The sequence below is a fragment of the Manis javanica genome, chromosome 9, assembly GCF_040802235.1.
Source record: "Manis javanica isolate MJ-LG chromosome 9, MJ_LKY, whole genome shotgun sequence".
Classification (NCBI taxonomy): domain Eukaryota; kingdom Metazoa; phylum Chordata; class Mammalia; order Pholidota; family Manidae; genus Manis; species Manis javanica.
The window spans coordinates 1294438-1317227 of NC_133164.1; the positions used below are offsets into that span (position 1 = coordinate 1294438).

At 43.9% G+C, this 22790-nt stretch overlaps 1 long non-coding RNA gene across 2 annotated transcripts in view; it reads right to left on the bottom strand.

The window, feature by feature from the left end:
* Nucleotides 1-22790, bottom strand: part of LOC108396884 (uncharacterized) — a 43082-nt gene that overhangs the window by 4155 nt on the left and 16137 nt on the right. Inside the window, exons 1-4 of one of the 2 annotated variants that reach the window (XR_005063131.2) lie at nucleotides 22689-22749; nucleotides 22214-22384; nucleotides 2500-2618; nucleotides 2091-2247 (exon numbers count right to left, since the gene is read on the bottom strand). This is a non-coding gene — a long non-coding RNA (uncharacterized lncRNA). Of the gene's footprint in view, nucleotides 1-2090; nucleotides 2248-2499; nucleotides 2619-22213; nucleotides 22385-22688; nucleotides 22750-22790 lie in introns of those variants that run through there. The other variant, XR_005063130.2, reaches the window with a different exon arrangement.

The window sequence follows — 22790 nt, forward strand, 5'->3', positions numbered from 1 at the left end:
TCTGCATTACAGTAACTTTCCTGTACAGTTTACAGAAAATGGGCACAAGTGTAGCTCAGTGCCCGGCTGCACACGTATGTGCTCATCTTGAAATTGAAATTGTGAATTAAATCCCATTCAGTTGTGTCGATTTCTGACTCATCATCAGCTTGGGTACCAACTGGGGAACCGATCTCCTTGCTTCATCCTTTGAGAGTCTCCTAGAGTTTTCATTGTAACTTTTTCAGTTAGTGATGGACAAGGCGATGGGAACCCTCTGTCACATACACGTTGCAGTCCGTGTGAACTGCTCACTATAAATACAAGGCTTTTTAGAATAAAAAGAGCCATGTTGAAGTCTGTGGACATAATTTACAATCCCACTTAAAGAAGTATTAGGGATGATCAACACAATTGATGTTCAACACAATTTTTCTTCACCCTAGACCATATGGACAAGAAATCCTCTATAGGTAACTGCCCCACACATGCATTTCTTCCTTCCAACAAAACTAAGATGCCATTTATTATACAATGCATCTTTATTCTATATATCAGGATGAATGAAAAAAATCCTGCCAGCTGTAATTGTAAATTGTTATTGACTATAATGGTGCATTTAGATTCCAGAGATGATAAAACTAAAAATGTGTGTCTCAGAATCAAGGGAATACAGTATGCACAGTTGTGTTAGTTGAATAATGAGTTTGTAACATTTTGCCCAAAACATTTTCAGAATTACCCATTATTCTGTAGAAATAAACTTTGCTACAAAATTAACAGATGTGTTAAATTAATATGCAGTCCCACATGCTACACATACTCTATAGTTGCACCTAACTTTTAAATCTACACAGAAGTTTAAAAATGTAGATTTGAGACAATTATTCATTCAATTCACAAAAAAAAAAAAAGCAAAGCACATGGTCTTTGATCAGTAATAATGTAGCAATTAGGGCTAACGATGTAGGTTGCTGGCATTTCTAGAAAAAACCAAGGCTAGAGAAAGAGCCCCAATTCTTCAGCTGATTTCATGCAAGCAGATTCCAAAAAGTTAGCATGTTGTGTCACGCGCACACATGTCAGTGCCCAGGGGGAGAAAATAACTGGAGCTTGCTTTTGCTGGGTTTGGTCTTGGGACTCCAGACCGGAGCTGGCCGGCTTGGCTGACCTGGCTGCAGAATCCGCTTTCTCCCCGTGTTAGATCCCCCTACGTGCTCTGAATAGCGCCTCTACTCCTCCCATACACACGTCTTCTCAGCCAAGCCGTCTCCTTCCCTCACAGACGAGCGCTAATCAATCTATGGACGCTATTCATTACTATGAAAACGGGATTAAGTTCAGAGAGATCAACAGTTGTTTTTAAAGCAACCAGCTAAATGCAAGGGACTAGTTAAACTGCTTACCAATTGAAGCTAACTTCTAAATCCTAACTTTTTAGGATTAAATCAGTGTTTTTTAATTACAATTAGCTTGTGTTCATACTTGTGGACAGAGGCAAGTTTTCACCTGACCAGAAGCATATGTTGGCAGAATATGGAAAAACAGAAAAGAGGAAAAGCAACCCAGACAGTAGACCCAGGGATTCTACACACGGCTGCTATTATGGCCATGCCATCCAGGCTATGCAACATGTGTGCCTGTGCACGCATGAACATGTGTATGAATGTGTGCCTGTGCACACACGCACGCCTACACACGCATGAGAGGTGTCCTAATTGCAGCAAGTCGCAGCAGCAGGGCACTTCCTGTTCTAGGAAGGGTTGAACCCTGATGGAGCCCCTGGCAGGGTAGAAAGCATGGAGCCGTGGAGACACCAGGGAGAAGATTGAAGGCAGCTGGACGCACAGCAACTCTGAGTCAGTGTTTTTCTGGAGACCAACTTTGTCCTTCCTTATAGCTCGTAAAGCCAGCATCTGTGTAAATGTGAGCTATAGGTTCAACTCCCACCCTTGAGGCTTTTTCTCACTATAAGGTGAGTGGTCAGTTTGGTATGTGGCTGTGTTCTTCACTCTTACTCCTTCTCTCTAGAACCTGTGCCCCACCCTGTATCAACTAACCTCAAATATTTATTCAGTGCATGCAAACTTCATTCGGCATCTCTGTCATACCTAGTTTCCGTCGAACCTTCAAATAATGCAGAAGATGGCTGTGTGTGTCCATCTTCCTGAGCTGCATGCCAGGACCACTTCAGTGACTGTGTTTCAGCCCCTTTCAACAGCTCTTTGAGCTGAATTTCTTATCTGTGGGCAGTATACACTGAAGCATCTGAAATAAACATAGAACTCCAATTATTGTTTCCTGTGAACCATTTAGCAAGATGATCACAAGATACAGTAAATACGCTTGGTGCGTTGAAACATACTCGCAGCTCCAATGACTTCAAATAGCTTCTAAGTAAAACAAACAAATGGAATAATGGTGGGATTTATTTGGAATTATTCATTAGGAGAATACCCAAGGCATGACATTTCCAATCATGTCTTAATTTTCTTTTTAGGAGCAGAAAGGGTTTCGTACCTTGACACATTCATCACCCTGGGCCCAAGGCAGTTTTCTCTGGCTCATTCCATGGCTCCAAGAGTGGGCAGGACACTGTGAGGGTTTGTGCACGGATCATACACGGTTTGCTCCGGCTCCTACACATTCAAAGTGAAATAAACACCAGGCTGACTGTCCTAGATTATGATCTATGAGTTGATGTGTTAAATGAGCCCATTGCTTTAAACGTTATAAATGACAAGATTTTTACTATTACGAGTAATTTATAGCTATTTCCTGTTTGACGTGACAGATCCTCGTGGGGAAGTCCAAATTTGTCTGCTTGACATACATTTATTTTAACACTTTCCCCTTCTCCAAATTCTAGCATGTGTTAACTACTGTTTTCCTAGGTGTCAATTTGCACCTGTGGCGTCTACCTCTTGAGGCTTCAGTGAGGCCCCCTGGCCCCTACTCCAGATGGCTGCCTGCATTTCAGCCGCTAATGTGGGTGATTACTGGCATATTTACTGTAATTTATAAAAATCACAGGAAATGACATTTTTATTAGTCACTGACTCCACCACCACCAACTGCAATGGATGTTATGCATACAAATCCATTTTTAAAAACTGTTCTTCCAAAATCAGAACTAAATCACTCTCTAATTCTGTGAAATGATCATGTTCTGCTTGGGCTTACCACTAACAGGATCACAGAAGAGCCCAGATCTCAGTTTAGTTCAGAAGGCCTGGTACTTTGCATGTGGGGACCAGGGGACGAGGACATGCTCTCCAAGACTGACGGAGATCCCGCAGGGTCCAGACCTCAGTCCGGGAGGCAATGCCTAGGGTGGTCAGGACATGAACCCTGGAGGCTGGCGGTAGCTCCAGAATCACTTCCAGCCCACAGCGAGGGTCCTGCCTGCTGTCATTGTCACAGTGGCATATGCCAGTATTCATGCACCCTTTCCAGGGACAGACGTGAGAGTGGTTGGCCAGGGCTGCCAGTGCAGAGATGAAACATGGCATCTGAGAAACCTCACACAATCTGGCTTCTCTGACCACCCTCCTCCTTGCCTCCAGGAGACCCTGCTTACCTGAGAAGGGGGGGCGTGGGTGGGGTGCCAGAGGCTGCGTCGGCCTTTCCCATGTGGATTAGGGAGACCTTGCTGCCCGCCATGCAGCTACTTAGGAGAAAAGGTTCAGGGTCAGAAAGCTGCAAGGGTCTTGGTGTTGGCGTGGACGGTGCCTGGGTGACAGGCAGGCCTGCGCGAGCAGCCCAGAAGGGACGTGGGCACGGGGACCCCAGGACCAGGTCACGGGTGCGCTCTGGGCCTCCCAAATGGCCGCGTGGAGTCAGAAGGAGTGGCTGATGAGGTTGAGGGCTCACAGCTGATGAGGTCGCCACAGGAAAGGATGTCACAGGGAAAGGGTGGAGGGGTGGGGACGGGATCAGGGTGACACGGTCTCCTCCAGGCCGGGAAGGAGAAGGAGGGCTGTGAGCAGAGCGCATCCCAGGCACCTGAAGACGGCGGAAAACCCAGTTGGGGCCCGTCCCGGAAGGCTCTGTGTTTGGGGAAGTTCGGGGGGCTACAGTCGCCGGAGGGGAGCGCCCGAGGCAGGGTGGTGGTGCAGGGGCCTGGTGGGCAATGAGGGGACAGGAGAGCAGGGCGGATGGGGCCAGGGCAGCCCTGCAGGCTGCTGGCTCTGGTGGCGGGGACTGGAGGGCACATGGCCCCAGCTGGAAGTGGGGGACACCAGCGAGGGGCGCGGGGCCTCAGGGGGTCGGACCGCGTTGTGACCACCAACGTCCGTGCAAGCACAGGCTGCACCAGGCCTCTGCTCCTTGCACCTTCCACAGCTTGTGAAGTCTCCAAAACTGCCCTCCCCGTCCCATACGGAGTGTGACAGGCAGTCACCCCGGATGGGACGGCTGTGTGACTCTGAGGTCTGGCTGTGACTGCCTGTGCTGCAGTGCTGAGACAGCGGCCCTGAGGTGCAGGGCGGGGAGCCCCACCTCGGCCGGGAGGCAGAGGGGACACAGGGGCCCCCCACGTCAACAGCACCCGCAGGCACCCCGCTAACCCCAGTCATCACTCAGCCTCGTCACCAAGCACAGGCAGATGCTTCCTGCCCTGTTAAGAAGGAACCGAGGCTCCGGGGAGCAGGGTCAACACGCAGGGAAGCTGAGGTCACCTGAGGCCTGCATGACTTTGCCGCGCTGCTGACAGTCGCCCAGCCCCACGAGTGCCCAGAGGGCTGTGGTGCGCAGGGCTGGGGGGTTGAGGGGGCACCGCTGAGACTCGAGTGGGCACACACAGGCCTGTGCCCAGGGGCCACCCGCCGGCTGCCACCTGAGCGAGAAGAAGGTGGGGAGCAACGTGCTCGGGGAGCGGCTGGATGTGGAGGTGACGGCTCTCAGAGACGGAAGGGGGATCCGGCCAGCACCAAGCACAGGGGGAGTCCGGAGGGACTGAGGCCGGCGCTGGAGATGGGGAGCAGGTGCTCCCCCAGACCAGGGCTTAGGCGGGGTGAGGCCCTTTCCAGCCCAGGGAAGGGCCAGGAAGGCAGGTGTGCAGGAACAGCCCAGCGCGAAGGGCATTCCAGGATCAGAGCACTCTGACCCCCCAGGGCCACCCCCACCCTCCGCGGGAGGGACACTGAATGAGAAGCATCGCTGAGAGAGTGAGAGACAGAGGCAGGGAGAGACAGACAGAGAGGGACAGAGGGACACACAGAGAAAGGTAAGAAGGGAGCAGGAGGAGGAGGAGGAAAGGAGGGGGAGGGCCTGCGCCCCAGCCCGGGGTGCCAGGGGTTCCTGACAGCAGAGAGCGCTTCCCACTCCCATGACCAGCGCTGCAGATCTAGTTCAGAAGTCCCCTGCTTTGGGGTGAAGAGTCAGATTTAATAAGTATTTGTGGCGGGCCTGTAACACCTCACACTTTCAGGAATGTTTCACTCTTTGGTTCTCAAAACAATTCTTTAAGTCAATTATCGCGTTTGCCGTATTCCGTATGAAGAACCTGAGGCTGAATGAAGTGGAGATCTGGGTGACGGGCCCGGCAGGGAGCAGCTGGGGTTCAGACCCGGCCACCTGGCCTCACTGCGGTACCCCTGCCCCACAGCTGGGGGGACTCACCCACAAGCCGTCACAGCACGTGCGAGGGGCACCCCACCGAGCACCAGGACGCGTGCTGTGGGAGCGAGCCATCGGCGATGCGAGGGCAGCGCTGGGGGAGGCCAGCTGAACCTGGGGGACCCGGGACCGTGCAAAGTAGGAGCTCGTCACTGACTGTACGTCAGCCCATCTGACAGTCTACAAGCCCAAGAACCCCTTCTCAGGATAATCTTTTAAATGTAAAAAATAAAATGCATGAAAGGAACCAAATCAATTTTTGGAAAATTGGGAAGGGGAAAGGTCAGGCGTGCGCCTTCTGACCGTCTGTACTAACCCTGTCACTGCGTAACCGAATAGCTGATGAGGCATATTTTTTCCTTGTAGAAATGTTACAGATGGCAAGTTATAAGGACTGGCAGAATTAAAATGAGCCACTTTGTAGCCCCTAATTACTAATGGATCTAAACACTGAAAATAAATGGCTGCTAGAGACGGCCAGAGGCTGTCCCCCTGTCCTGCACCCCAAGGCCTGATGACATCGAGCCTCTAGATCCAACTTATGGTTTACAGAAAGCCCAGAGAAAACAAGCACGTGATAATATGTATCACAGGAACACCATCCGCAGACTGGACGGTGGGAAAGTCTATGGGATGAACCACCTATAAAAGGTTGAGGGTTTTGAAAAAGATTTGGGGGTAGAGTGGGTGATGGATATGTGGGATTCTGTATATCCTTCAGTCTACTTTATGTATGTTTCAGGTTATCTGTAACAATATTCAAACTAATATCTAAGATTACAAACTCATAATTGAAATGCAAATATCAAAATACGTTTTGAAAATATTTTGGGATATAGTAATAATTTCCCTCCGTAATGCACTAAGTAACAAGATCTGTGGTGCTTTAAAAGCTACTGCAATTTCAAAGTGGCTGTGTGCATAAAAGATATTTTGAAATATTTGCAACAACTGTACCATGAAGTGAAAATACCAATTATTTCACCTAGTGACAAATCACAGGAGATGCTAATGCTCCTGTGGTTAATGGACTAAGTTCATAATCTAAGTAAATGTTAAACTTCAGCTAGAAGTTAATAAACATAAAGGTGTCCAAGCTCAATGGACACTGAATTCTATCTATGGCGTCCTTTGATTCTGTTATCTCAGTGGACTCTGTAACATCCCCTGTTCTAAAGCTATAGAAGAGTTCTGGGATGAATACACTGTTTTTATTCTACAGAAGCCATCCCATGTCTGATTTGGGGATTTGAAGTGATTTAAAAATCATGGATCTCATCTGCTTGAGGCATTCTTGGACCTATCGCTGCTCTTCTCCTTTCCCTTTGGGAGACCCTTACTTCAGAGACAAGTTTAGAGTACTAGCATTTCTTCTTTGCTCTCCCTCATGGAAGTGACCCAATTAGCATATCACATTCATAATACCACTTAGGAACCGCTTGCAGAGATACAGAACCACAGAATCCTAGAGCATTAGAATAAAAGGTACCTTCAAGACAATTTAATGCCGACTCCTGGTTTTGCACATGGCAACAGTGATGCTCAGAAAGATCAACTCTGTGGTCCAGAATTTCCCAAATTCTCTGAGTTCATGGTGCCCTTAGTGCCTCAGGGATTTCTTCAAGCCGCTTAGTCCACACAGTTTGACTATTAAGTAGTTAGGTTCAGCTTAAAATGTTGTTTATGTATTAACAACTCTAGCCATTTATAAAAGTAATACATGCAAATTGAAGAAAAAAGGTGATTAAAAAAAAAACTACATTCTTACATAATAAAAATGTCTTACTAATGGAATGTGTGCCTGCCATTGGGATCAGATTTGGCTGCCATCCTCATTTCATGCTCTACATTGTCTTTGTGTGATGGTCACTTTTTATCACAGCAGCTGCCCAAAACACAGCTTTGCCAAGATAAGGGTGCTGTTGTAAGGGTATCAGACTGTGAGCTGTGACAGGGTGGCAGTTCGCGTCGTGTCCAGCAGATGACGAATATCAGTGTGTCTCCCTCAAAAGTCAAAAATATGCTGGCACCTCTGTGAATGTGCCCTGATGTCCCAGGTCACCCACCTTGGCACACAGTTAGGGAACCGAAGTTACCGACCAAGGTCATACAAGCAGGTGCACTGGATCCAGAAGGACCAACGGTTCCTGCTCCCGAGTTCATGGGCTGCATTCGTGCAAGAACTATGGCCTTCTTTTGATTTCGTTTTATAAATGGGTATGTGTCTAAAACAGAATGTGATGAAATTATTTGTCAAATTGCTGTCTGTTAAACCCTGAAACCCTGAAAATTTTCTCTATCCAAGTAACTTTAACTTATCTGGACTTTGTCTTCTAGGCAAATTTATCTAATTAGTAAAAAGTCTACTGTTCAGATTTTGGAAAAAAGTTCTAGCAGTTCCTTTAGCTGTATTGGCAGTTAATTTCTGTCTGCACTTCTACCTCTGGACATGATGGAAAAACTGATATCAAACCAGACCTTCTGCTGTTAAGAAACCATAACGATGGACAAAATATATGAAACAACTGTCTTCAGATGTTGGACAACAAGTTGTGCAGGACTGTGACCCCTGAGCACATGGAAATGAAGTGAGTCCCATGATCACCCTGTTTTCTGACATGACACAAGGAAGGGGAGCTCTTGCAGAGCATAGCATTCCTGCTGAGTTGAGGAAACAGAGATTGGAGAGTGGGACCAAAGAGACAGCTGGAAGACAGGATATAAGGAACGCACAGGGAAGATTCCAGAAATCTGCACAGAAATCCCCTTGAGTCCATGACTGACTAGCCAGCAATCCATGCTAAAGGCAAGACCTTGAAGACCTTGACACAGCATGCAAAGATCTACTACCAAGGAGAAGTGAGCTAACTGGAAATTCCAGGGCTTACATGGGGCCAGGAAACAGTAAGTGCTATCAACCAGTATGGAGAAACCTCAGTGAATGTACCAGGCACACAATGATATCCCAGATGGGACACGCCTTACAATTAGGGCTTCTCTAATCCTAGTATAAAGATACTCTAGATGTGTCCTAACAAAGCTCAAGAACAAGCCTTAATGCTGTATCGATAATACCTTAAAAAAATAGTATATATAAAAAAAAGAACAAGCCTTAATGGATCAACCTGATCTAGAAGTAAATTAACTGCCTCAAAATTAAACTTAATACCTTTTAAATGAAGAAAATAAAATTTGGACATTCAACAACATGGCAACCTGTATGCCAATACAGTAAAAAACTACCAGACATGTGAAGAAGAAAATGTTAGAAAAATAGAAGTAGAAGGAAAGTCAGTTAAAAGAAACAGACCTGAGATTATAAAAATGATGCACTTTAATGCAATCATTATAAACAGGCTGAAAGATTTAAATGAAAATATGAACATATCATGGGAACAGATTCAGGAATACCCATAGGAAAGTAAAATGATTAAAAAAGAACACATGGAAATTCTAGAACTAAAAAATACAATCTAAAATGAAATGTTTGCATTAATCTATAAACTTTCCAATCACAATTTCTGTCCTGTCCATAAATATAATGCAATATACAAAATATATTGTCTCCATAAATAAAATACATTATAATACTATGTTTTACTTTAGCAGCTTTATTGCAAGGAATAGTCAAGGAACTTCAATGAACTAATCCAGTTACTCTCAAAATCTACTGGGCACTGCTGGGCACTACATTTACTAAGACATTGCTGTTTAAACGAACTTTCTGTGATGATGGAATTGGTTGGTATCTGCACTATCCAGTATGGCAGCCACTAGCCACATGTAGTTATTTAAATTTGTCTTAATTAAAAACTCAGGTTGGTGAGGTTGTGGAGAAAGGGGAACCCTCCTACACTGCTGGTGGGAATGTAAATTAGTTCAACCATTGTGGAAAGCAGTATGGAGGCTCCTCAAAATGCTCAAAATAGAAATACCATTTGACCCAGGAATTCCACTTCTAGGAATTTACCCTAAGAATGCAGCAGCCCAGTTTGAAAAAGACAGATGCACCCCTATGTTTATCGCAGCACTATTCACAATAGCCAAGAAATGGAAGCAACCTAAGTGTCCATCAGTAGATGAATGGATAAAGAAGATGTGGTACATGTACACAATGGAATATTATTCAGCCATAAGAGGAAAACAAATCCTACCATTTGCAACAGCATGGATGGAGCTAGAGGGTATTATGCTCAGTGAAATAAGCCAGGTGGAGAAAGACAAGTACCAAATGATTTCACTCATATGTGGAGTATAAGAACAAAGAAAAAACTGAAGGAACAAAACAGCAGCAGAATCACAGAACCCAAGAATGGACTAACAGTTACCAAAGGGAAAGGGACTGGGGAGGATGGGTGGGAAGGGAGGGATAAGGGGGAAAAAGAAAGGGGACATTATGATTAGCATGTATGATGTGGGGGGAGGCACGGGGAGGGCTGTGCAACACAGTGAAGACAAGTGGTGACTCTACAGCATCTTACTACGCTGATGGATGGCGACTGTAATGGGATTTGTGTGTGTGGGGGACTTGGTGAAGTGGAGAGCCTAGTAAACATAATGTTCCTCATGTAATTGTAGATTAATGATACCAAAAAAAAACCCAACTCAGTTCCTCACTCACAGTCATATTTATAGTGATCATAGTACAGCTCTAAGGTGTTAAGGAGGTATTTATGGTCTTAAAGTCAATTTTGGTAAAGTTTAATTTTTTGCATGTTTAAATAATTCAACTTCCACAGGTTGGAATAACAATGACTCCATGAAGAGTAATTTATGCCCTGGGAAAATTCAGGTGGGAAATTTTTTTTGTCATTTTATTAGTCAGTATGTTAATAAAGAAATGAAAGACTTGTCTAAATGTCCAAACATAGTTCTTCTCAAGTTTGAGGGCAAAGTAGTTATCTGGAGAGTTTGTGATAAATGAAGATGTCTGAAATACACCTGTGGATGGGATTTAGGAATCTATATTTCTAGGAAACATCCCAGATAATTATGGTATATAATTACCCCTTAATAAATGCTAGATAAAAATATAAACATCCAAACCAAATATGATTTTACATGCAAGATGTGAACAATTATTTAATATTTTATTTAAATTTTTATTAGTTGTGTTGGTACTCAGGTATGCTTCAAGTGTAGAAAAATATTCTTTTCCCATTTTTACTTTATTCTATTCAGAGCAAATTGCATTTTCCAGATGACTCAGAATATCATGTTCCTGTATGTTAAAAACTTACATAAATTAGGTGCTATTTATTTGTTGAATGAGCAAATCTAGGTGATGGGTGTCTTACGGATGGATCTCTGGACATACATGTCCACATATACCAATAAACTAAAGACGTGAGAGCCCAGATATTCGATCTCGGCTGAATACGTTCCCCTTTTACATTGGCAGAATGGATTTCACACAGAAACCTGTCATTAGAGTATTCTGGATCATTAGTCATGTTTTTCCTTTTAAATAAATTACAATAAGAATTTTATTCACCAAAACATGTGTTCTCCTTTGGAGGTCATTGAAAATTCCCTCATGTGATAATATGGGATGAGTATAGATCTGGCTTACAGAGCTCACTTAATGAAAATAGAGTTTGAGGGCATTCAAGAAGAAATCCAAAGAGGGGCATTTAATTTCAAAACCTTGTTAGATCTACTTATTCAACACTGAATTAGTGAACTAACTCTTAATTCTGAGAGAGCTAATGTTCTCAGCTAGACAATTTGTCATTGCACTACTGAGTTTCTTGAACTTCGAACTAAGAATGTCTTTGCAGGAGATTATGCCTATAGAATATGATTTTAGAAATATTTTGTGATCTTATATTTAATAGAAATTTTTGTTTGCCGAGATAAAATATTTTGTTTTAGAAGCTAAACCAAATTATTTTGTGTTGTAGCATTTAGTATTTTTGATGCATTGGTAGAAAATATTTCAGGAAGTGATATATCTGTGCCCTGTATTTGCTATATCATATACATGTTCAGATTATCCAAGTATTCCCAATATCAGCCATAATTCAATTTTGTCTTTTTGTGTATGTCATGAGTGTGTATATATATATATCTGCAGAGAGAGAGAAGGACATTAGAGAAGGACCACACTTTTAAATGTTAGCTCTATATGTTATTTTTGAGAAAAAATATTTTCCTTAATTATTCTTTATCCCAACTCTGAACCTTATAAAATAGCCTCCATAAAATGCTTTTTTGAGTGTTTGATTTGTAGGTCCCTGAGCCTACTTCCTTTTTATGTTCAAGGAATGTATTTCATTTTTCTTGGCCACAATAGTTCCACCAGACTTGATTTTGGGGGACTTTTGTTCTAGGCACAGTGTACATACTCTATGATAGGAAAGAGATTTATGAATTAAAACTTTTATAAAACCTGTGTGTATTATCTATTTCTCAGCACTTCTGAATAGAGCCCATGAATTGCTTAATACTTTAGTGAAATATCTTTTCCAAGGCAACTCTTTGGAATGTTAAACAAGCTACTAGATCAAAATACACATTTGTGGAAAAAATGAAATAATTACCCTAAATATCTTACATAACAGGTCTCAGATCATGCTGTTCTCTTTGGGGGATCACAGTTTGGGGGCATGCTCTCCCTGTTTACCTTGGCCTCACCTGGTGACTGACCTTGTTATTATTGTCATTGGTGGTGGTGGGGGTTGAGACTGTCGTTCCAATAGTTCCAACTTTCTAAGAACTCAAAGAATACTCTGCAGAACCACTTTTATTTCAACTCTCCGATTTCAGGGCAGTTCTCTCCTTCTCAGTCAGCTCAGATGTGTGATGGCCTCCCTCTCTATGGGAGGTATATTCTCTTTCCCTCCCTATGTCAAGTGGATAAAGTCCTTTCAAATTGAAAAGGAAATTGGTGGGGTCATAGGTAACGTAAACAACACTAGCAAATTAAAAATAATAACAACTGGCAATGGGAAATTTCATTTTTTGGAATAAGACAAACTCCCAGGGGAAAATTACTTTTTACCCAGAATTGTATACCTAGCTAAACTACCACTCCAGTGTTGTATAGTCTACTAGAAGATACAATACACTGACACAAGGGAGTAGATCAAGGAAGAGGGGTAACAGGGGACCCAGAAAATGGTGGATATTCTGGAAAATAAGGTAGATACACATGGAAGAAAGGGTAGCTGGAGAGTGATGATGATAAGGCGGCAGCAAAACAGAGCAGGTGGCAGAGGGCTCTGGCAGGAATATGGCTCCAAGAAGAAATGAGCTCATAAATTCCTGATGTATTTAATCTTGTAGAAAATACTATCAAAGGTATTTACAATACTGATGTAGAGCACGGCAAGAATTTGTGATAAGCATAGAGAAAATTAAATGAAGAACTCGCACACAACAAGACCATTAATAATTTCAGGGAAATCAAACTTTCACAGGAAAGGAAATATAACCACATTTTACCACTGGGCTCAGCCATGAACATCATACCCATGTTCAGATCAAGGTATATACTGGATATCTTTTAACAAAAAGCAATGATATACCTACTTTGGGAAAGAGGGGACTGGGGAAAAATATAGGACATGGAATCTTCATAGTCTCGAATGAATAGGGTCCAAATAGATATTGTCTAACATTGATAAAGAATAAGCAATATAAACATGTAACTCAGAAATGTGGAGATAAACGGTGGGAAAATAACCAAAGAGCTTACAAGCAAGCTGCTGATGGAGAATGGGACTGAGAGGTCAGTGTGGTTGAAGCAAGGGGTGGCTATTTTCCTTGTAAGTTGCCTTAAAAAAAAATAATCAGCAAAAGCACGGAGACAGGAAGATGAGTGGTTTCCGGCAGTTGGGAGGGAAGAGGGGCAGGCAGAGCAGGCGACCTCTGGGGCAGTGCAGCTGCTCCGTAGGCCTGCAGGGGTGGGTACACACCACTACACACGTGTCCAAGCCCTTGGAATGCACACCACCAGCATGTCCCTAATGCACACGGAAGACTCTTGGGGATGATGACACGTCAGTGAGGGCTTGTCAGTTGTGACAAATGTCCCAATTGGTGGGGATGTTAATAGTGGGAGAGGCTGTGGGTACGTGGGGGTGAAGCATCTATGGGAAATCTCCATCTTCCCTTGATTTCGCTGTGAACCTAAAACTGCTCTAAAAATTAAGCTTATTTAAAAAATTCGTACGTACACATTAATTACAAATATTAGAACCTGTCAGTTCTAGATTTTAATCCTGAATTTTCTGCTCATTAATGATATGTCCTTTGGTAGATTACTCAATCCCTCAGTTTCTTCATCTATAAAAAGGGAGAAATAATTTTACTTATAATTTGGAGGCATAGTGAAGATTAAATGAGATCATATATGTGAACTGTAATAATTGATCTCTTTATGTTACACATTCTTCCCAAAGAGATGAAGATAGTTTACAAAGACACATTGAATATAGCAAGTTAGACTGAATTAAAAATAAAGAAGAAAAATAGGGCCTTGTCTGGAACCCAGGAGTTATTCTATTTTCTTCTGTTGGAGGCAACACCTTTGGGGTAAATGTAGTGAGTTCATACGCCCACTCTGTGCTGCCCTAATGTGCTTACGAATCCCTCAGCTCCTACTGTGCTGTCGTGCAGATGATTAACTAAGGTAGAATCCAAGCCAGTTTGGGGGTTCTGATCGTATTAAAAGATCCTGTTTACCAATAGGTTTAGGGGATAATTGCACATAGAATATTTGAAAGCCTGCAAAAGGCTAAACTATTCAATTTCCTAGTTGAGCCAGGCCCCCAGAACATGTCATATTTACTAAGCAAGAATGTTCATTAGTGCCATAATCAAAAGCGTGACTAATACTGCTTGAATGGTATCCCCACGAAGTGTGGAAGGCCTAATCCCCTTATGTTAGTTCATTTAGGAATAGGGTCTTTGCAGATGACCAAGTACTGGGGCATGCACTGGGGCGTGCCTCTAACACAGTATGACTGTGTCCACATAGGGGGAGATTTGGATGCAGATACCCAGGGAGAAGACCACGTGGAGGTGGAGGCAGAGACCAGGTGGTGCTTCTCCATCCACGGAGTGCCACGGACCACAGACCCACAGGAGCTGGAGTCTGGGACGTAGTCTCCCTCACGCCTCAGGAGGAGCCGGCCCTGCCCACACACACCAGGATCCTGGACCCCCAGCCTCCAGACTGTGCAATTTCTGTTGTTTGAAGCCCCCCAGTGTGTGGCAGCCCCAGGGCACTACCTAAGGGTCCATTCAGTATACACAGGCAGGTTAAACAGTCCCCTGGCGTAAAGGAATCTTCCACATGCACCAGGAGAGGACGTGAACGTCAGCACGTATCCCCGTCTTTGCAGCAGTGCAGAATAAACGCCACGTCTCTGAGGCGGGGCAGCCTCCTTGCCAAACTCTTCCCCTCCTGCGGATATTTTGGCCTTTCCACTGTGACCGTCTCTGACGCCCTCTGCTCTGAACCTGCTTCTAGGCTCTGGGGACTCTCCTTCCGAATCCCTTTCTTAATGTTCCGTGTCTGTCTTGGTCTGAACTGCGGTCTCTCGTTGTTCTCATTCTCTAGTCATTGTAATGACTATAACCAACTGACCTATTTCACTCACATCACAATTATATGTTTACAACAGAGCCCTGGCTTCGATGGGCAAGAGGTCATTTAAGAGGATTTTTGTAGTGAGAATCAAACCATCTCACATATTTCCCCGGAGCCGGGCGCACAAGGCCACGAAGCCTCATAGCAGATGGGTTCACCTGCTGGTCGAAGCCCCCTTCGCCCTGGGCACGTCCTCGCCCACTGCTGTCACAAACCCATCCTGACAGGTCCTCCTTAGCTTTACTCAACAAAACCCAGAAAACCACATTTTTAAATAAAGAAAAGTTTGTGAATACTTTAATACACATACTGGAGAATTACCGTGTTCAAAGGGAGCATTTTTTTCCTGTTTGTATATATTTGATAAGCCTATAGGATAAAAATAATTATCTGAAAAAATTAAGATGTTAATCAAACTTTTGGTTTCTGAGTGACAGCAGTCACTCACACGGACCCCCCTCCTACTTTCTGAACCGCCACCTTCATGCAGCACATTGGCCACTTTGCTTGTTATCACACATCACCCAGCATGACTGCTGTTACACGCATGTGCCCGGCATGCTGCCCGCACATCCAGGACTCCGGACATCCTGTCACCACGTGGGCCACAGAGAGAGAAGGAAATCCCGCGCTCAGCAAGAAAGGATAGGACTGTCCAGAGGGCTTGACAGAGCGAGTGACGTGACGGGGAGTGAGCTCTAGGCTGGCTCGCAAGCCCTCTTACTCGGGGTCGGAACTAGTTAGACTACGTTGGTAGGAACCTTGGCGCTGGGAGCCTTGCAACCCAAACAGACAAAAAGCTGGTGGACAAATTTTAGCAATTCCTTGGCATTTGAGTTTACATGTTAGTGTTTTGCCATCTCCAGTTCTGAGTTAGTTGCATGGATTTAAATTTGATTATGTTGATCTGAGTAAGATATTAATGTTAACAACTCCCTTGCTCACTTAAACATTAAATAACTTATTTTAGTCTTTCAAGCTGAGAATACTACTAGAAGTGTGTTGTTTTAAAAAATGTGAACTTTGGATAACAAGCACTTACTAAAGGAAATTACATAAAAGTCTTAAAATAATTAAACCATACCTTATAGTCCAAAATGAATATATCACCTGCAGTAACTATTTGAAGAAAAATAAGATTGTATTTAAAGTCATGGTTCAAATCAAATGAACCCACAGTATTGACATAATATAAGCAAAAATAATTTTAAATCAATCTACAACCTACAAATTCAGTATCAGTTTGAATAGTATACATTTTAACCATACTCTAGTGTCCCAGGAATTTTTTATAGTGCCCCAGGCCAAAAGAAATATCTAAGTGTTCTGTTTGTTAAGCAGCTAAGTCTACTTGAGAAATACTTATGTCCTAATAACTTAGCAGCCATTTTTTAAAATTACATAAACTGAATTAAAAAAACAAACTTTGCTTCATTCCCTGACTAGCCACAACTGCCATTCATGGCTTGTGTGGGGCTGAGCACGGCCTCCCCACCTTGGAATCGGGAGAACCCCGGACCCCCTTCCCTGGTCCTTGACGCTTTTCACACAGGACTTGCTTTTCACACTGCAACTACTGAAAACCCAGTTTCGTGAAGATACGGTGTCATCAAAACGGATCTGGTCACAAGCTTATGTTCAGACTGAGAACCACCTTAAGGACAGCTCACACTGCACCTGATCAAAGGTCCAACATTGCTGGGTCTCCCTTGAAATTTAAAAACACTGAGCTGTCCTTCTGGATTCCGTGGGAGCCCCGGGCGGTCTCCCTCACAGTTGGAGACACTGAGGAGTAGGAGACAGTGTCGGGACAGGGCATCTGGCACCCGATCACCCAGGGCCGGGCCATTTGTTTTCCTTTGCACAGCATGGACACCCACCACTCTAACTGTAAGGAATCATCATCCAGTTGTGCATCTCAAACAACCAGGCAAGTGACACAGATTCATCCTGCAATGAGGAATATTACGGAGAACAATAAGGTAGGCTCTGCACGCATGGCTGGCTGGGCCTGGCTGTCAACCTGTACCTGCACAATTAAGCCAGGAAGGTACATTCCCCTCCAACTCCTCCTGGATCCCCCGCAGTTCCGGTTTTCGGTGTAAGAGGGTGGCTGCCTCGCCCTGCCTTGCATATTCTCTTCCAGGTGCCTGAACCATCTCTGTGCCCTGGATGTGGCTTTATGCTTATGGTCCTGGCAGGACAACCATTCCTAATATAACAGGAAACAGCACACCTGATCCAGTATGACACAACGTGCCATCCCGCAGAACGGCACACACTACGCCACGCTGTGACAGCCACTTCACTTGACAGGCAGCCACTCTTGTAGCCCACTACCTGCCAGATTACGTACTAGGTCTTGGGGAGTCCAGAGTTGGAAAACAAGCTCCCTGACCTCGACAGCACCTCTGCCTACACTTCTGAATGTAAGTGTGCGCGCCTTCCCTCCGCCAGCCTCTGGTGTCCGGGTGTCGTGCCGCAGGAGCAACCGGTCCTGTGTCCCATTCTCAGGACTGGGTTTGCACTCTGTGTTTCCTTAAAAACTACAGGGACAACTACTGCCCCTGGTGTCCTGGGAAGCACCAGGCGCCTTGCTGAGACCCCGTGGTGCCTTCTCTCCCCCGCAGGACTTGGAGAAGATGGCGACCTCGCCCATCGTTGGGGTGCTCTCTGTGCAGGTTCCTTCGTCAGCAGCACTTCCCAGCACGCTGACGTCCCTGTGTCCGCCCTGCTGTACTGGTTTGGTTCTGTCAGTGGTTGTTGTCCCTCTACCAAACGTCTGGAACTGTGCTGATGCTTGAATCAAAATTAAAAAAAAAAAAATGAAGCCAGACATAGTTCCTGTTCCCCAGGGCTCAGTGATGTTGGGTGTATCTGTTTACCTGAGGTCCTTTCCTGGGGGTCCATATGCTCCTTCAGAATATATTCTAGCAAGGAAAAGCCTCAGCCACTGAAGCTGCGGGGCCGTGCCATGTCAGGACGGCAAGAGGAAGCGCCGGGGGGCTGACTCTTTTTTGGTTAAGTTCTTCAAAAATCCTCAGGTGAAGACTTCACTTTAAAATGTTATTGTTAATGTTCTATTTTCCTCAAACGTGATTTAATATAATCAAAACTGTTTCAAAGCCAGTTAAAACTTAAGCTGCCCAAATTTATATTGAACTGATATCTTATAGATTAATTTAAAATGATCTGTTTTTAATGCAAGCACATGATTAAATGTAATCTTTGACTAATTACAACTTTAGCTTTCTGCAAATAGTTACTGCAGGCAATGTATTCATTTTGGATCATAAAGTATGGTTTAATTATTTTAAGACTTTTATATAATTTCCCTTAGTAAGTGAATACTATAGCTTGTTATCCAAAGTTCACATTTTTTTAAAACTGAACACACTTTTAGTAGTATTCTCAGCTTGAAAAATTAAATTATTTAATTTTTAAATGAGCAAGGGAGTTTTTAACATCAGTATCCTACTCAGTGCAACATAATCAAATTTAAATCCATGCAACTCAGAAGTGGAGAGAGTAAAACACTAACATGCAAACTCTAATGCCAAGGAATTGCTAAAATATATCCATTAGCTTTTTGTCTATTTGGGTTGCAAGGCTCCCAGGGCCAAGGTTCCTACCAACGTAGTCTAACTAGTTCTGACCCCGAGTAAGAGGGCTTGCGAGCCAGCCTAGAGCTCACTCTCCGTCACGTCACTCGCTCTGTCAAGTCCTCTGGACAGTCCTATCCTTTCTTGCTGAGCGTGAGATTTCCTTCTCTCTCTGTGGCCCACGTGGTGACAGGATGTCCGGAGTCCTGGATGTGCGGGCAGCATGCAGGGCACATGTGTGTAACAGCAGCCATGCTACATAATGTGTGATGATGATTAATACGACAGAGTTTGAGACGTCTCCCCCACCTCGCATGGGGGCCTGATTATTTGGACTGACAATCTTAGCCATTAAAATTTGGAATGACTTACTCAACAAGGATGTCATTTTCTCCAAAAAGCTATGGTTAAAATGAACAGATTATGAGATTTCCTGAATGATGCATTGCATCCTGAAATTAGCTAAAAGCCATATTGGAATTCTTACTTTATCAACATAGTTTTAATTCTCTATATAGAACATTTTTTCTCACTATACCCTATTTAGAATGTATTGTCTTGCATGCTACGCCAGTAGATACTAATTTCTTTTGTAATTGCACCTTTAATCTAGATCTGCATCTATAATGAATGATTTGTCATGATCAGCAGTGACAGCAACATCCATAACGTGGGACTGCATGCTTTCTAGATGAAATACTGCTGATAGGGAAGAGTTTATTCTGCTTATAATGGCTCCCCACTCTATTAGCAATACCTCTTCTTCTCAAAGACATTTGAAGTACTTAATATAGAGGCTTTTTTATAGCACGATATTCCCATTTTACAGATGACAATATTGAGAACCTGATGGCTAAATAATATGGCATTATTATAATTATGACCCATTCAACTAAGCCAGTTTATTCCACCTTGTTCACTATTAAATGCTCTTCTACCTCTCAAATGCCATTAACATAATTGTCAACTAATTGATGTGAATATTTGGCCCATATTCCCCAGGGCCATCCAGACCTCCGTTGGCTATGTAAATAGAGTCCATTGGGTAAAATTAGAAATTAATAGGGCACAGCGTATGACTTCACCTAGTTCTTTTAATTGCCCATAGGTGTGTGTGTGTGGTGCACACTTGTGTTTCTCCTGGACTAACGACACTTCAGGAGAGGGCAAATGCACTTGCGGGCAGCCCGACAACTGCTTGGAAAATGGAAAATAAAACCAGTAAATTAATCAGTCCTTCCTATTTAGAAGATTCTAATAATTAAGTTTAAAGTTTTTTATTTTCCCACTAATTTTTTTCCAAAATTGTCCAAACTGAATGTTTTGAGAACATTTTATAAATAATAAATTGCCATTCAAGTTTAAATGATCTAGACAGAGTCTTAGCAGTTATTTACCATAACATCCAGGCCCGCCTCTTGACTTGTTTTCCATGTCTTGCAGGCCTGCTCCTGACCTTGTGGAGTTCACCCAAGCAGGTGCAGGCTCTCAAGTCCGCTGGAACCCTGGACTCAGGCTGTCAGGGGCGCTGGGTTTGAGAACAAGCTCCTGGTGTCCTGTGCACTCTCAAGGTGAGGGGCCACTGCCCTAGGGAATCTCTTAAATCTAAATCCTTGGCAACCCAAAGGCAATCTGGAGTAGGCATTCATTGAAAAACAAAGCAGTTATCATATATACTCCGCTCAAATTTATATTGCAGTTTTCATCGATGCATAAAGAAATACAGTGCGTAAGCCTCATGGAAAGCCCCACCCTGGGAGTGTTGGAGCATCGCCACCGGGATGCCTCATCTCCCAGGCTGGCTTTCACTTCCTCCGAGAAGCCTTCCCTGACTCCCCCACACTGGGCAGATGGTCAGGTAGCCCCTGGCATACACGTCTGCCCCACCACCACAGGGCTCCATCTCACACTTGCGTGTGTGACAGTCTCATCCTTCGGCAGTGAGCCTCAACATCCGGCCACACACATAACACGTGCTCGTATCATAACCCGGACATGCAATATACTCGTAATCAGTATTTGTCGAACCGATGAATGAAAGAATGCGATGACTGTCAGGTAACACTAAGGAGAAACTGTTATCAATATGGATGAATGGGAAATTGGTTTGTATAATTACCAGTGTTTCCCACTTAGGCCAAATTTGGCACTTAGTATTGCAGCAATGCCCCACTTTACCTCTGCCCAAGCAGGCACAGGCTTAGACGTCAAATGACCATTTACTGAGAACCTATGATTTGCTAGACACAGCACACACCCTAGATCATAATTCTCACTATATTCTTCCGAAGTTGGCTTTATGTTTTCTGTTTTGCATATGAGAAAAATGACTCAAAGGCTGGACATTTGACCAAGGACATGGACCTAGTGCACGACAAGCCAGGATTGGCTGCAGTCCTGTCTCACTGGGAGCCTTACATTCCTTCTCAAGTCGCTGGACTGCAGTACAACAGATTAGAAAAACTCTAAATACCATTATCGACTCACCCTACGTCTTGGCTCTTCCTTTTCTTTGAGCAAAGGATGGCATTTCTCTGGGGGCGAAAATGCAAATGGCCAATTTTCACAGACCTTCCTCCCGAGTTCAATTTCTCACACAAAGAACAAAGCTCCTGCCTCTCCATCAATGTGCACATTTCTATTAAATTTATTGCTGAAGTTTTGTCCTACAGTTTGGATGACTTAAAAGTGTGAGGTTTGTAAGCCCTTTTTCAGGTTAAAACGTGCTCACCTGATTTCCTCCGGTTCTGCTGCTTAGAAATAAAAAAGCTAAGTTGGCCTCTGAATTTCTTCAGGTCAATCTTTAACTGCTGCCACACTGTTATTTGGTTTGATATACCTATAAGGTACTTTGCCCTATAAATTCTTGCATGCATCCTGTGAGATGCTGGGTCAGTCCTTTAGATGTCTAGGACTCTCGTTTCACATCTTTTCGTAAGAGTGTAGGACGCACGGAGTGTACTATGGCTGCCACTAGATATCATCTCTAGTTAGCATTTCCGGGGTGCTCAGAGAGAAAACAATGTCTGGGTGATAACTCTTGTCAGGTTCCCCATTGTCAAACCCAATCTTACATTCCTTCACACTCACAATATTTCCCCATTGGGAACATGCCTGACATTGCAATTTCTCAAAACTGCAGCTCTGCAGTGAATGCCTAATTCCTGAAACTGCAAAATCTAACAAAAGCTGATTTTTTCCACTGATTTGACTGGCTGACTATTTCGAGGCTTTGCATGTGATGACCTGCTGTTCTTCACAAACAACATCTTTAATGTACCCACATGGTTGTTCTGAAGTGGCTGCCGGCAATTAAATCCTTGCGAGCTGCCTGCCGGGCATTCAGAATCACTAACAATGTCCAGAGTTTCTGCTATGAACAAATTTTCCCCATAGGTTACATTTAGTAACTTACCAAGTAGCAATCTGTTCCTGCTTTTGAACCTGGAAGCCATTCATGGCCACAGTGAGAGCCGGTGTTACGGGGCAGGCTCTGCATGTCTGTCCGTTCCCTTGTAGTTACTTGTTTTGTGGTGTTTTAAAAGCTGCTTTCTCTCTCTCTCTGTTTGTTGTTGGTGTTTCCACACTTAAAGATGAAAAGCCAACTTAGAGGAAAACGTGGCAATTTTTTTAAACTATCAAAATAGATTATCTTTTTCTATCTTTGGGTATATCATTTGGGTTCCTTATCTATTTTCGATATTTGTTAAAACTCTTCATGGTGTTAAGCACAAATTCCCAACCTGACTGCTAAGAAAAATTCATGAACTTTTTTCCCTTCCCCCCAGACCCTCCCTCTCTCACCCTTCACCCCAAACTCCAGTTTTCGTGACTTCGCATGAGCCCAAGGTTTCACTCCCTGGGGAACAACAGGGCTATAGTTTACAAACCTAATCAGTGCCTTAGTCCTCCACGCTGATGGAGAATGGGACCTGGTAATAAATAACCTGGACAGACAACCGCCTCACCCCCGCGCCCCCTGCGTGCCTACA